We start from the raw sequence: 13,018 nt of genomic DNA on the forward strand, positions 1-13,018 counted from the left end.
TCTGTCAAAATCTAATAACGCAAAAAAACTCGCTAAACCAGAAAGAAACAGTATATAAAAAATGACATACAGTTCTCACTTAAAAGACTATTATCCTAAATCAAGGACCTCAAGCTCATTCCATATAGAATACACTTGTGAATAAAGAGCATCGGTGTTTTTGCTTTATGATTTCGAAATACCGCGTCTTAAAATTGTATAAACATGATTTGCGAGGTTCTCTAGCTAAGCAAGCTGTGGAGTCAATAAATGCTACTGCAATTCAAATCATGGGTAACTGTAAGTGCCCAATGCCTGTCGGAGATAACTCGGGGTATTTAAAAACGGAGCCTGTCAAAAAGGCGATACTGGCATGATCCGCAACACCTTTCTGAATTTGAATCTAACATGCTGTAACTATGAGGCGTAGAAAATGTTCTCTCTGCAAAATTAAAGTGTACGGCCAAATACATCTATAAAGTATAAACTTTCAAGCACAACAATAACAGGCAGATGCTGAAAAGACTCTTAGAGCAGTTCAGCTAATCTGCAAATCATGCTCAGAGGGCGACTTTAATCATCAGAGATGCTGAGCCTATTACTTACTGAGTGCCCTGCACTTACTCGTAAAGATAGCATGTCTTTGGAGGAAAATACAATGCGTTGTCATCAGGTTTAAACTGTCAGTGCAGAGTAAACTGGGGTTACTGTTGCTTTAAAGGGGCTGGTGTGGCCATGTGTGTGATTTGAGAGCCCTACATGCCATGGCTCCTGCTAGGCATGGATGAAACCAGAACTGATTTTCATTTAAGCGACAGCCATCTTGTTACATTATCCACATAATTATCAATGCATCGCCAGCAAGTGATACACCACTCCACGCTGGCTCATCCCACACATGCGTCGTTTGACACTACAGAGGCGCTTCTACACGAAAATGTAATTTTGCATACGAAAGGAAAGTGGAAACAGAGAGCTCGCGACTGAGCCCCTTTCCAAAGTTACTGCCTGGAGAGCAGTGCGAGGATTCTTCCTGCAACACCGCAGCATAAGCGCTACAAACAAGCAGTGTGGGAGGGGTGGTGGCGAGGGGCAGACACAAACAGAAAACTCAGGGTCTGGTGGAATTACTGAGGGATGGCAGTGCGAGGCAATTCAAAGCATGATGGCCGCCATGAGACACAAAAGAAACAAGCATTTGCAATGCAACGGGTCTTGCATTTGCTCACGTAAGAGCTGATCGCGTTGTAAACTCCTAACCCGACTTTTCATCTATCTGCAAAAGTGCTTTTATGTACGTAACCCGAAAAAGTTAAATTAAATGTGTAAAGCGCTCGACTTCTGCCAAGTGAAATCGCACTAGGAAAATAGAGAAAAAGTAGTCCACGATCCGACAGAAAACAGCAAGCCTCGCATGTTTTCTGTACTTGGTCGCTGCGCTCGAGGAGGGCTAACCACCGGAAAAGGCATGATATGCCTTCCACTAATGAAAGCAAGCAGATTTTACTAGTCAAGCCCACGAACCAATGAAACACACTGATGTGACGTGGACAGGGCTCCGAGCCCTTTTCTAATAACTAAAGCGTCTCGCTGCGATACGCGAGCGCATGCAACGCAGGCTCGACCCTAAAAAGTTGTTCGCTCACAGTAAAACATATCGGCAATTGTGCAGCAATCCATGTAACAGGGGCAGTCTGCAAGGCGGTAACAAAACCGCCACAAGGCGGGACAAACGTAAAGCATTTACCAATGACATAAGGTGATTTTTAAAAGGCAAGCCCACGAACTAGTGAAAGTGATGGGCATGGTTAAAAGCTCACAGAATACTTACAACAGGTTAAAAAGTGCTTGTGCGCTTGACCTAAAAAGGGACTCGATTACTTGAATGGCTGCATGTCTGTAGCAGAGGCAAAACTAACAAAATGCCATCATCCCCCAGCAAGAATACAGTGAGGCACTGAAAATGGTCATTGCACTGAGCAAAGTAAAAAAAAAAAAAAAGGCGGAGAGACCAAAAGCCAGATTACGATGACTCTCAATGCAGTTACCTGTTGGAAGTGAAACTAAGGCTCATCAGTGGCCCTCCAACTAAGGAAGGTCAGAAGGTCTGCAGTATATGAGGCCTAACAGGCTCCATCTGCTATGCTGGACAACAGCCCACCTTAAGAAGGCCAGCAATTAAGGGAGATGCGCCCATCTGCAGACAACCCAAAGATAAAACTCGACAGCAACAAAAAAAGCCAGTACTATGACGGGAAGACATCAACCCAAACAAGAAAATAAAGATAGGAAACCAATGGGAACTGGGAAACTGCTTGAAAAAACGTCCTTATATGATTGCTTTGAGCTACTATTTTTTACTACTTGAGATAAGTAGGAGTTGGTGGCATAAATCGCCATCCAACAAAAGTTAGGCCAGAAGGTGGGCTTAGAACAGAAATACAGTCTGGAGAAAAATGGGAAAAATGTAAGAAAAAGAACATCTACACCATTCTCTGGGAAGGTCATGACTGGGACTGCAAAGCTGGACACAATTGGTTACACCAAGTGGACACCAAAAACAAGATTCTGCAGTGAGACAGATGGAACTCTTCATCGGGTTGCCAAGGTTACTGGCTGCACTGGATGACCCCATAAAGTCATGGGTAAGTGACCATATACGTTTTGCTGTCTGCTATGCCCCCCAAGTATTAATGTAAAAAAAAAGGGAAAGCCTTAGTGACGAGAAGAGCGCGCACCAACTAGAAATGACCTTTAAACATTAAGAAGACTCAGGAAGAGCAGCGAAGGCATAATCAGTGATATAATCCTGGTGGGCACAGGCAAGCAAAGTGTCATTGACCATATATTAAAAGAAAACCCACTAACAAACCCTCTATCAAAAAAGGCAAATTGTTATTTTGTGCAGCAAAAAAAAGCATCAGAATTCACTAGAAAATGAGCGATCAGAGAAGCAACAAAGGTATAACCCAGAATAGACTGAGCATTAGAAAAGGTGTAAACACCTCATTGTCTCAGGAATCCACATTCTGAGAATGGGCCGGGCCCCACAACTAAAAGGGTTGACTGACTAGTAGTCAGCAACAAAACCAATCCCCGATGGGCAACTCCGTTCTGAGCATTTTAAATGTATCAGAACCAAGCAAAGAAGGAACAGAGGAATATATCGAACTCCTAGACGCCATCGGAGACACAATGAAAAAACAAAAAAAGTGATGTCAAATTCTTTCATCCTTGTGTGGCGACTTGAATAGTACGATGGGCGAATGGGGAAATGATTCCAATCAACGCTTGTACTGAAACACACTAAAAATTCCCTCTCTGTGCCAGAACGTAGATTAAACATAGGCACCAGAGGAAATGTCTGAATTCCGTTTTTTATAGAGAAGGTTGGAACTCAGCTAATTCATTTGACCTACAATGTAAGTGCAGCCTTGACAGCAATCAATTACATTTTTCTGAGAGCAGATTGGCACAAGTATGAAAACAGCGGACTAACCTGGAGACTGGAGAGCGACCACAACGCTCTACTCATGGGCATCACAGGAAACATATCAGACCAGGCCTTGGAAGTGCATGACCTGGAAAACTCTCTGGAGTTGACTACCGAGGTGTTCAGTGGAATCAGGCCATAAAATTCAAATTTCAAAAATGGATCGAGGGAGAAACAGAAGACCTTACATCTCAACTTCATGGGATGGCTTGCAAAAGTCAGCCGAAATAGGCCCCTTATTGACAAACTATGACAATCTGTTAACTTGGTTATGTGAAACCCAGTAAAGGAAGAAAAAAACAAGAAGCTTAAAGAGTGAACCATGTAGCCGGGTCTGATGAGGACCACAAATAAATAAAGGAAGATCTTCAGTGCTTAGTCCAAACCTGGGAAGGCACAGAGAAAATCAAGATAGTTAGAAAGATCTACACAACCTTGATTAAGAGAAATACATCAGAATCAGTGCAGAAGAAACCTAAAGGACTGGAAAAAGCTGCACTGGAGAAGGACACACAAATATGGAGAGAAATGGGCAAAGCACAAGATGCTGCAAAGAACACACTGGAGGCAAATATAACAGAAGACAACTGGATAACCTCCTTCACCGACGTTTTTTACACAGCAGGCGGTGAATCAGAGAAAGGTATTGTACCATCAGCTTCTTCAAAGAGCACAAGGACAGGTGAAGGGTGTGGGATGAGAGAGAAATATCTTCACACAGGAGAAAGTAAAGAAGGCAATATGTGACCATACAAAGCAAAAAGCCAGGACTGAAAATGATCCCACCAGAGGTCTATAAACATCAGCTGGAACGACAGGGATCAATTCTGCCATTGTTTTTCATAGAGATCTCAGTTTATCAGGCGTGCCCTTTTTCATGGCACGTCAGCATAATTATTCCATTTTACAAGAAGGTCCTCAAGAATGACCCAAACTCCTGGAGATCCGGTAACCAAGCTAATCTAGACTGCCCATTGTGCTCCTAATTAGTCATAAGCACTATGGGAGAATGCATAGAAGAACAGAACATACTAAACCTAATGTAAGCCAGATTCAGACAAGGGCACCCCACGGTAGACCAGGTTTTGTAATTTGTCATACAGTGTATAAATAGAGCACAGCCAAAATGTAGCTTTTTTGGACTTTACATCAGTTTGGGTCCTGCTACCTAGAGGCAGATTTTGGAATAAACTGGCAAAAATCTGCCCTCCTGTCACTAATAAGAATGCCATGTTGAAGGACAATCTCCCATATAATGGTAAACCCATACAAAAAAAGCTCAGCAGACCGTTTCCAGCCTCTGGTGGAGTAATACGAGGCCATTTGCCTGCCCTGCTTTGCTTCACGTGTTACATGAATGGCATCTACAAGGTCTTGCAAGCCTCCCAAAAGATGTGCCAGTCATAGAGGACTTTTAAATGCCAGCTTTACTGTATGATGACAATTCTATCCTCATCGCTCGTACTCCAAAAAGTCTTCAAGCACAGCTGACAGCCGCAGAAAAATACTGTGCGACAAATGACCAAAAAATAAACTCTCAGAAGACAAAGATGAAGGTCTTCTGGAAAAATGTACCAGTGCGTAGAGTTTTTAACATCAGTGGTAGAGAGCTATAAGAAACTTTCCTTAAATTTGTCCAGCAACATGAACTGGGAAGTACACCTTAAGAAGGCAACTGAAAAAACAGACATCACTAAACGCTCCTGCACTGCTCACATGGGAATAGATTTTTTAGCAAATTAATATAGTAGTATGGGCAGATGTAAGAAGCCAAATAGCCTACGGGGCACAAGTTTGGGACCTGGACAAAGGTGCAGATAAAATCATCTGACTACATGAAAGTCAGCTCTGGAAAACACTGCCCATGCTTAGCAGCGGCTTCCACAAATCTCAGGGGGAAGTGGGGAAAAAGGGACAGGGTGTAAATAAAGAAAATAAACGTATCCTGGTCTCGCTGGTGTTGCCTGCCGCCTCGCTCCTCTGCTCTTCTGATGGTGCCCGAGCAGTCAGTGGGGCACCATCACAGGCTCCCCCACACAATCCTGGCGCTGCTTTCATGCTAAACCTAGCATGAGAGCAGCATCAGGATTGGTCTGAGTGGCTTGGTCAGCCGCTCAGACAGTGCACTGGAGCCTGTCCAGTTTCTCCAACCCGGCTGTGTAGCACAGCCGGGTTGGAGAAACATAAGTGCACATGTGTGTTTGGCCAACCTGAGACGGCTAGCTAAACATTCATGCACACTTAAGTGCACTTTACTCCCCCTCACCTCTACCCCTCACATGGCCCAGCCCCTCCCTGCACATGCTGCTGGCTGAGCCAGCAGCTGAAAAATAAAACAATAGTAAAATATCGTTTTATTTTTCAGCTGCTGGCTGAGCCAGGGGGGCGACGCTCCTTCTAGGCTTTCTTCACTGGAATCCAGTTTTGGCTACAGCGTTATCTTACATAGAGGCCAAATGCCAACTGTCCATAATATATGTGCTGAAACGCTGGAAGTGAACCAGAAATCAATAAAGACTGGAAGGAACACTTCAATATGAGTTTAAATCTAAATACTCAGTTGCATGGACAAAAGAAGCATTACTCCTTAGCCTTAAAACAGAAATTCTAGAGGAATCCTTGAGAACGATATCATTAAAAAGCGCTTACACATTTGTGATGAAAATATTCAAGCAGTGCTAGCAGGACTGAAGGCGCTAGATAACTTCCACACAGCAGACCCAATGGGGATGTTTGACGCAGTGCTTAGTTTGTAATAAACAGATTTAGTGCCAGGTCCCGGGGTATTTCATGGGAGACCACTGCACCTTGCACTTCCTGCCAGTGCTGCCAAATACAGCGCCACCGTGCCCAATTATCGCACTCCAAGAAACGTGACAGTCTGAAATATTCAATTTCACCAACATTGTAAGAATGACCTAGGCGAGGTATTGCTATTTTCATGCGTGTTGCATTTTTAAGGGAACTGCTGATGTACTTTTCTGAAAAATAATCAGGGCCACCATGTGGTGGGCTGTTAGAAATAAGTGCTGACGTTGACAAGTATCGGGGCCAAACACTGGCGTACATTAAGCACTGATCTGATGCCTCACAGTGCGCCCAGCCTTACCTAATGACACGACAGGCCTCCCGGAGAGGAGGTTGTTTGCCCTGGCCAGAAGCTGACATGCCCGGACTATCCGGCAAGCGGGCAATGCCCTGGGAGGCTCGAGTCCCATGAGGCCGGTTTAAGCCCCCAGGAGTTATGTGATCCCAGCGTCTTGAAAGAATTGCTCGTTTTGTTTTGATTTTTTTGTAGCTGGTTCTAGCACCTGTGCCCTAATAACTGCTACATTGGCACCTGCTCCTGCCCTCATCAACAGAACGATGTCAAGAGACACTAGAAGATCTGAGATTCACATGGCAGTTAAACCAGGTCTTATGCACTGGAATATTTAATTAAATCCCTTTCAGAACAGCCAGCAAAACTACCACATACAATTGAAAAATTGTACAGCTAACGTGCCTTTTGGCTTTACTTTTCCAAAATTATCCTAGGGGATGGGTGGGTGGGGTCGGGGAGGATGCAAATGGGGGCTGAATTTATAATTTTTGCCATGGCTGTTTTAAGTTCCCAGTCCAGCCCTGGAAGTGGGGCCCTCCTTCTTGAAGTATTTTAGAGTAACGGAAGCCTGGCCATCAAAGACATTTGTGTGAGGCCAGCGAGAAGGCTTGTTACAGTTAATCTTGGAATGCTGTATGGTGAAGTTCATGGGAATACTATCTCACAAGGCTAAAGAACAATTGGGAACAAATGAAGAAATGTGGCTAATTATCAGATGCAACAACATTGTTGCTGGCAAGGAGCTGGGCTAAGTGAGAGATTACTTGCTAGAATACAGTTGCAGACTGAACATACTGCAGAAACACTCCCTGGCACCGCAGCACCCAATGCTGCCTGTGTGATACCTTAACTTTAAGAGATGCTGTCCCATAGACGCACTATCAATTTAAATTTTAATTTTTATGAATGCAAAGATGCATTTATTTTTGGCTGATTCTTTGAGTGACAGGCGCTTGTGCCAAATGCCTGCTAATAAAATTCACCAATTTGTCAAGTAATTCAGTTCATAAGCATTCTGCTGTAAATATATCCTTGTCAGCTTGACCTCAGGGCTGAGGCCTGGAGGGCAGAGTATAAAAATAAACTGTAAAACTTTGCACTTGTATAGCACACTACTCACCCGTTAGGGTCTCAAGGCGCTGTACTCATACCGCTATGGAACCCCTCCTGGCTTTTCCCTGTGAGGTGCCCACTCCTGGGCACCCCCAGGGTGAAGCCAGGCATCCAAGCGCTGTTGGGGCGGTTGTGGAGATTAAGCAAGCTATTGCCCAGAGTTGCAGAGTGGGACCCATTAATTAGATTAGGCACCGAGGCGAGAATTATTTGGTCCAAGGGAATTGAGCCCAAGACCTGCCGAAGCGGGACTTGAACCCTGGTCTTGAGCCAGATCTCTGCTTCAGGGTCTGCCACTCTAACCATTGTGCCACACTTCTCCAAATACAATGGGTTTGCCTGTGTCACAAATGCTTCTCGGGCTCTGATATCGCAGGGTTGGTCAGTCACTTTAAGCATTACATTCTAGCCTATGCGTTCAGAGGTTTTCTCTTCACCAGATTCCACAGATAAGGTGTTTTGAACCCAGCGCAACGAATCCACTGAGTGGTGTACTCTGTGCAATATTAAAAAAAGGCAAGCAATCAGTTCATTCTCAGAAAAGAAAAATTAGAATAAGTAAAACAGACGTTTCTTCATTTTTAGGTCGACATGTTGTAATCTTCTCTCTGTGACCTTTCACTCAGTCCATCTCACGCCCATCACTTTCATTCATTCCTTGCCCTTCCTTTAAAAAAATCTCTTGATTTTGCAGGTAAATGTTTTATATTTCTCCCACCTTGAGGTTGTGTAGTTTAAATCTGTCACTATTTATTATTTACTTGTTGGAACAATATGTAAGTGAAGTAATTACATTTTTGGGAGAGATGCCGAAGCCTGTTATTTCTTCGGAATTGTTTATCAGGGGCTTAGACCAGTATTTGCTTTGAATCTGGCTGGTATTTATCAGATATTTATATCCAGATGTTGATGTTTCTTGTTTGAGTCCTGTTGAACTGGCTGACTGGCCACTCCTTTCCAAGATGGCCACCAGTCAGACAAGGTGTTCTAATTGGTGGAAACGTAGGGTCCATTTTGGAAAGGAGTGTTGTAGGCTCTAAGCTCTGGAAGGGTATCTCCTCGTATGTGATACAATGATAGTTACGGGTGCTTATTGAGATACTCCGCTGCCCTCTTAAAAATTCGTTTTCCCAATTCCAGTTGACGGATGTAATGCATAATTACAGTAGGACAGTGATGTCATTTCTTATTACAGGGAAGCGTGATGCAACAACATGACACAGATATTCATACAAGGTTTGCAGAGTTCCATATTTTTTATAATGGTAACATTATTAAGAACAATAAAAAGCAACAAAGACCCTTAAAGAGTTAAAATAATTATGGTAATTTGAGTCCAAATAATAGCAGATCGATAATATTAAAAATCTGAAAAACAGTGTAATGCTTTCAAATCTGAAAAATATTGTAATTCTTTAGGCAAATGTCATCTTAAACACATTGTTTGAAAGTTAATTTCCCTACCTGTTGATTGCTTATTGTTTATTGCACCATCAACGTTGAAACTGAGCTTCCAGGTTAATAGGCGTTTTTATTTAAATGTTTAAGTGAGCCGTACTTTCTAATATTTTGCAGTCAGAATGAGTTGTTTGGCAGTTCCTTAAAGAAAGTTAATTAGTGGGCAAATAGAGTTTCTCCATGATTTTAATTGCCGATTCACTGAGAAGGTGTCCATCTCTAGTTTTACAGTGTACTCACTGTTTCACTTTATCTCTTTCGAAAAATGTCTTTGCAAGCTTTATTTTAACTTCAATTATAGTTAATTATTTAAAACAGTTTTATTTATTTTACAGCACAACAATATTGACAGTTATTAATTTTAGAACACAACAATATCGACAGTCTGACATCTCTACTGCACGTGGTATATTTATTAGAGATGATTACATATACTTAGTCACCTTCGGGGCTGAGCATATTTGTAATGAAAATCGTGAATTCATTAGAAATCAATAGAACATAAATCAGGTCACAATGGCTGTCCCTTCCGTCCCACTCAATATGTTTACAGTGGCGACTGTGCTATAGCACACAATGGATCACATGACAGGATTAAAGTGCACACCAAGTGACGCTTAGCCTAGGTCATTAATGCAAAACATATTTGTTAAAGCGCCGCTGTATTTGGAGGCATTTCTATACGTGAGTGAAGCCTCTCTTTTCACCATCAGGAGATGTGAAGGCCGCGTGGTGGATAGCTGAAGGCACTGGGCTTTCTGCAGACCCTGGCCACACGTTGCTGAAGCAACAGATAAAATCACCTCCCCAGACAGTGGAAGTGTATTGTTAGCATCCATATGGCTTGAGGGTGTAGAACAGACACCAGAGTGAGAAAAAGTAGAGACAGGGCTCCTCTTAGAAATTCAATGGCAGCCTTATTAGGAAGAGGCTGCTGATTACTTGTTTCTCCTGAGCACTACAGGTTTGATAAATGTGAGATTTGGGACTTCAGTTTCTGTTCTTCAGATGAGGAAGTTTCTATGCAGGGACTTTCCCATTGTGTGTCGGATTACTACTACAGGAAGAGTGAATGGCAGCCCAGATGCAAGATCTTCCACTTCTTTGTGCCTATGATGCGTGTGCTTAGATTGGAGACAATCCTAGTGCAACCTGCCTTGAGAAGCATTACTTTATACAAACTCAATAAAATCAAAGATGTGCTCTTTCATCCATCTTGATCATAAGAGGGAAAGGGGAGGAGCAATTCTAGCACCAACATTTAAAATACAACATTTATTTCCTTGTGTTTTACTTAAATCAGATTTGATGGGAAAATGAAAGCACATTTATTTTATTCCTATTTACCTTGTGGGTGATGGTGGTTGTGTGCAAGCTGGTATTCTCCTGGCATCACTAGTATTGTAAGACATGCATTTAATGTTTATTTCTCAGTTTTTCATATTAACTCAAAAAGCCTCCACAATGTTCCAAAAATCCTTAATGGAAACTGACTGACTTAAAACTTACATTATCAACTGTCCTTTTCTTTTGAATTCTTCTCACCTTCTTTTCCGTAATCCTCATGCCTCTTCCTACAGACCAAAGCCTACTCTCACATGCATGTTTGTCTTAATCCCTATTATTGCCTTACAGCAAATTGGCCACCCCTCATTTAAAATTTCACACCCTCTTCTTTAAACCTCATACTGCTGCAACCTAACAATACATAATCTCCTCTAGCATATCTATTAATACCTCAAACCAGTGCATGGATTTGCATATTCCACCATCCCCAAAGATCATTACTAACTCTTATTTATTAATTCTACCACATAGAAACATGAAGTAAATACATGGCATGGTTTCTTTACGAGAGCAAGACTAATTCCAATAACCAAAAATACAGTATAACTGTTCTTGAGCAGCATGTTACCTGGGGTACAGCACTACAACATCTCATAAGGGGTAGTAAGTGCTACAAAAATGCAATTACAATAAATACAATATATAACTCTCACTAATATTAATACCTTTACATAAAGGCTGCATAAAAATTCCTTTTCACTGCTTGACACTCTCACACTTTTATAAAACTGCTAAAGGTCGTGTCCATCACCTAGTACTGTCCTAATCCATGGCAAATAAACAACTCATCACAAACTGACCAGGCACAGAAAAACTGAAGAATTCTGCCACATGCTGTTGGCCTACAGAAGATTTACTTTAATCCGCTGTTGCTGGTACCAAAACAATACATGCAATGACTCCTTCTTGACACATCACAATGTCTATCAGATATGGGACGTAATTAGCAAAGTTCATCTCAGCAGATCTCGCCACCATACAAATAAATCCAGGATTTGTAAAGCATGGCAAATCACCCTTGAGGGTCTCAAGGTACTGATTTGAAGGCATGGGGAGATTAAGGGCTATATGTATGAAAACATTTTTCCCATAGACATACAATGGGTAAAAACCTTTGATACATCTGGCCCTAAGCAATTTACCCAGAATCACAGGATGTTGCGCAGACACGAAGACTTGAACCTGGTTCCCCAGCAAAAAAGTTGGCAGCTCAGGGTGTTACACCACATCCTTTCCCTGTATCTCCATTTAACCTGTGCCTGCTCAGGACCATAAACAGGGTCCTATATTCAGGGAAGAGGGGTTTTAGGAGGGTGTTACATCCCCTAATAAATGTATTCTGTAGTAAATAGGGGGCACAGGTGCTTTCAGTCGGGTATGGTGAGGTGGCTGGTGTAATTCAACTAAGATTTTTAGATGGACACAGAGACACAAACATATCACACACACTTTCTCTCTCTTCTCTATGTTTTCAAGTTCTTAAAACTGTTGGTTACTTTACAACATATTGTCTTTTAAGTAACCCTAACAGTCTGCACTACTATCCTTTTACAGTCCCCCCCCACAATCTCCCTCATGCTCTGCGTCTCAAACAGTGTCATTTACCATGATATGCCAGCGTGATTGTTAGGAAATTGAAAGCTTACACCCACCCAGTCTTAGTGGCCAAGCTGTGCCCGACCATATACTTTTCTTTTTTAATTTGAATCTTTATTTTTGCATTTTTGTATAAAACGACTTTGAAGTGGTAATAACAAGAACCACAGTGCACAGCAGGTAGATATAGGAACAGTGCCCATAATACAAGTCAGTCTCATTCATTTCCCAAGAAGAGAACAACAAGCGCACGTCCTGGCCAACCTGAAGCCCACCCACACCCTATCTAGAGGCCCCATTCAGCAAAGGGCTACTAACAGTTCCATCGCTATTATGAATTCCTGAGTCTGTATCCGGGGCCAAGAACCTGTCACCCATTTTCTGCCACACAAGTATATTGTCTCCCACCTTACCATCCCTCCTGTTAAGTTTCATATGAATTTCTTCTGCTAGCATCCGTTCCGCCAAATCTCGATGCCACTATTCTATCTCCGGGGTGCAGTGACTCATCCAGTTGATGGACATTCTACACCTAGCAAGAATTTATATACCATCTTGCGACCTTAGCCCTCCTAATATCCCCCAATAAACATCATTGTGGTGTTACTGCAGCCTGTAATAAAGTGACTCAAATGAGTTCACCCACCACCCAGAGCCAAAAGTCCTGTAGTGCACGACAACCCCGTGGCCAGATGCGGGAAGTTAGCTCCCCCTGACCTGCATCGGTGTCAGTGATCAGACCGAGGCAGAGAGATCCTTAGAAGTGTCAAGAAAGTCAGGTAAGTGCGAAGCAAAATGTAATGGACCAGCTTGAAGCAGGTGTTACTCAATACAGAATGCGTAGGCGTGCAAACGCGAGTCCAGTCCCTATTCTCCATGGTGCCCCCATATCCTCTTCCCGTACCGTCTGGGCTCACAACTGGTCGCTC

The 13,018-nt window shown here is 42.6% G+C and overlaps 1 protein-coding gene across 4 annotated transcripts in view; it reads left to right on the top strand.

Moving 5' to 3' along the window:
• The window catches only part of BBS9 (Bardet-Biedl syndrome 9), a 1,749,160-nt gene that overhangs the window by 319,093 nt on the left and 1,417,049 nt on the right, over nucleotides 1-13,018 (top strand). The gene's annotated exons all lie outside the window — the stretch shown is intronic.

This window comes from Pleurodeles waltl, chromosome 2_1, assembly GCF_031143425.1.
Source record: "Pleurodeles waltl isolate 20211129_DDA chromosome 2_1, aPleWal1.hap1.20221129, whole genome shotgun sequence".
Taxonomy (NCBI): Eukaryota; Metazoa; Chordata; class Amphibia; order Caudata; family Salamandridae; genus Pleurodeles; species Pleurodeles waltl.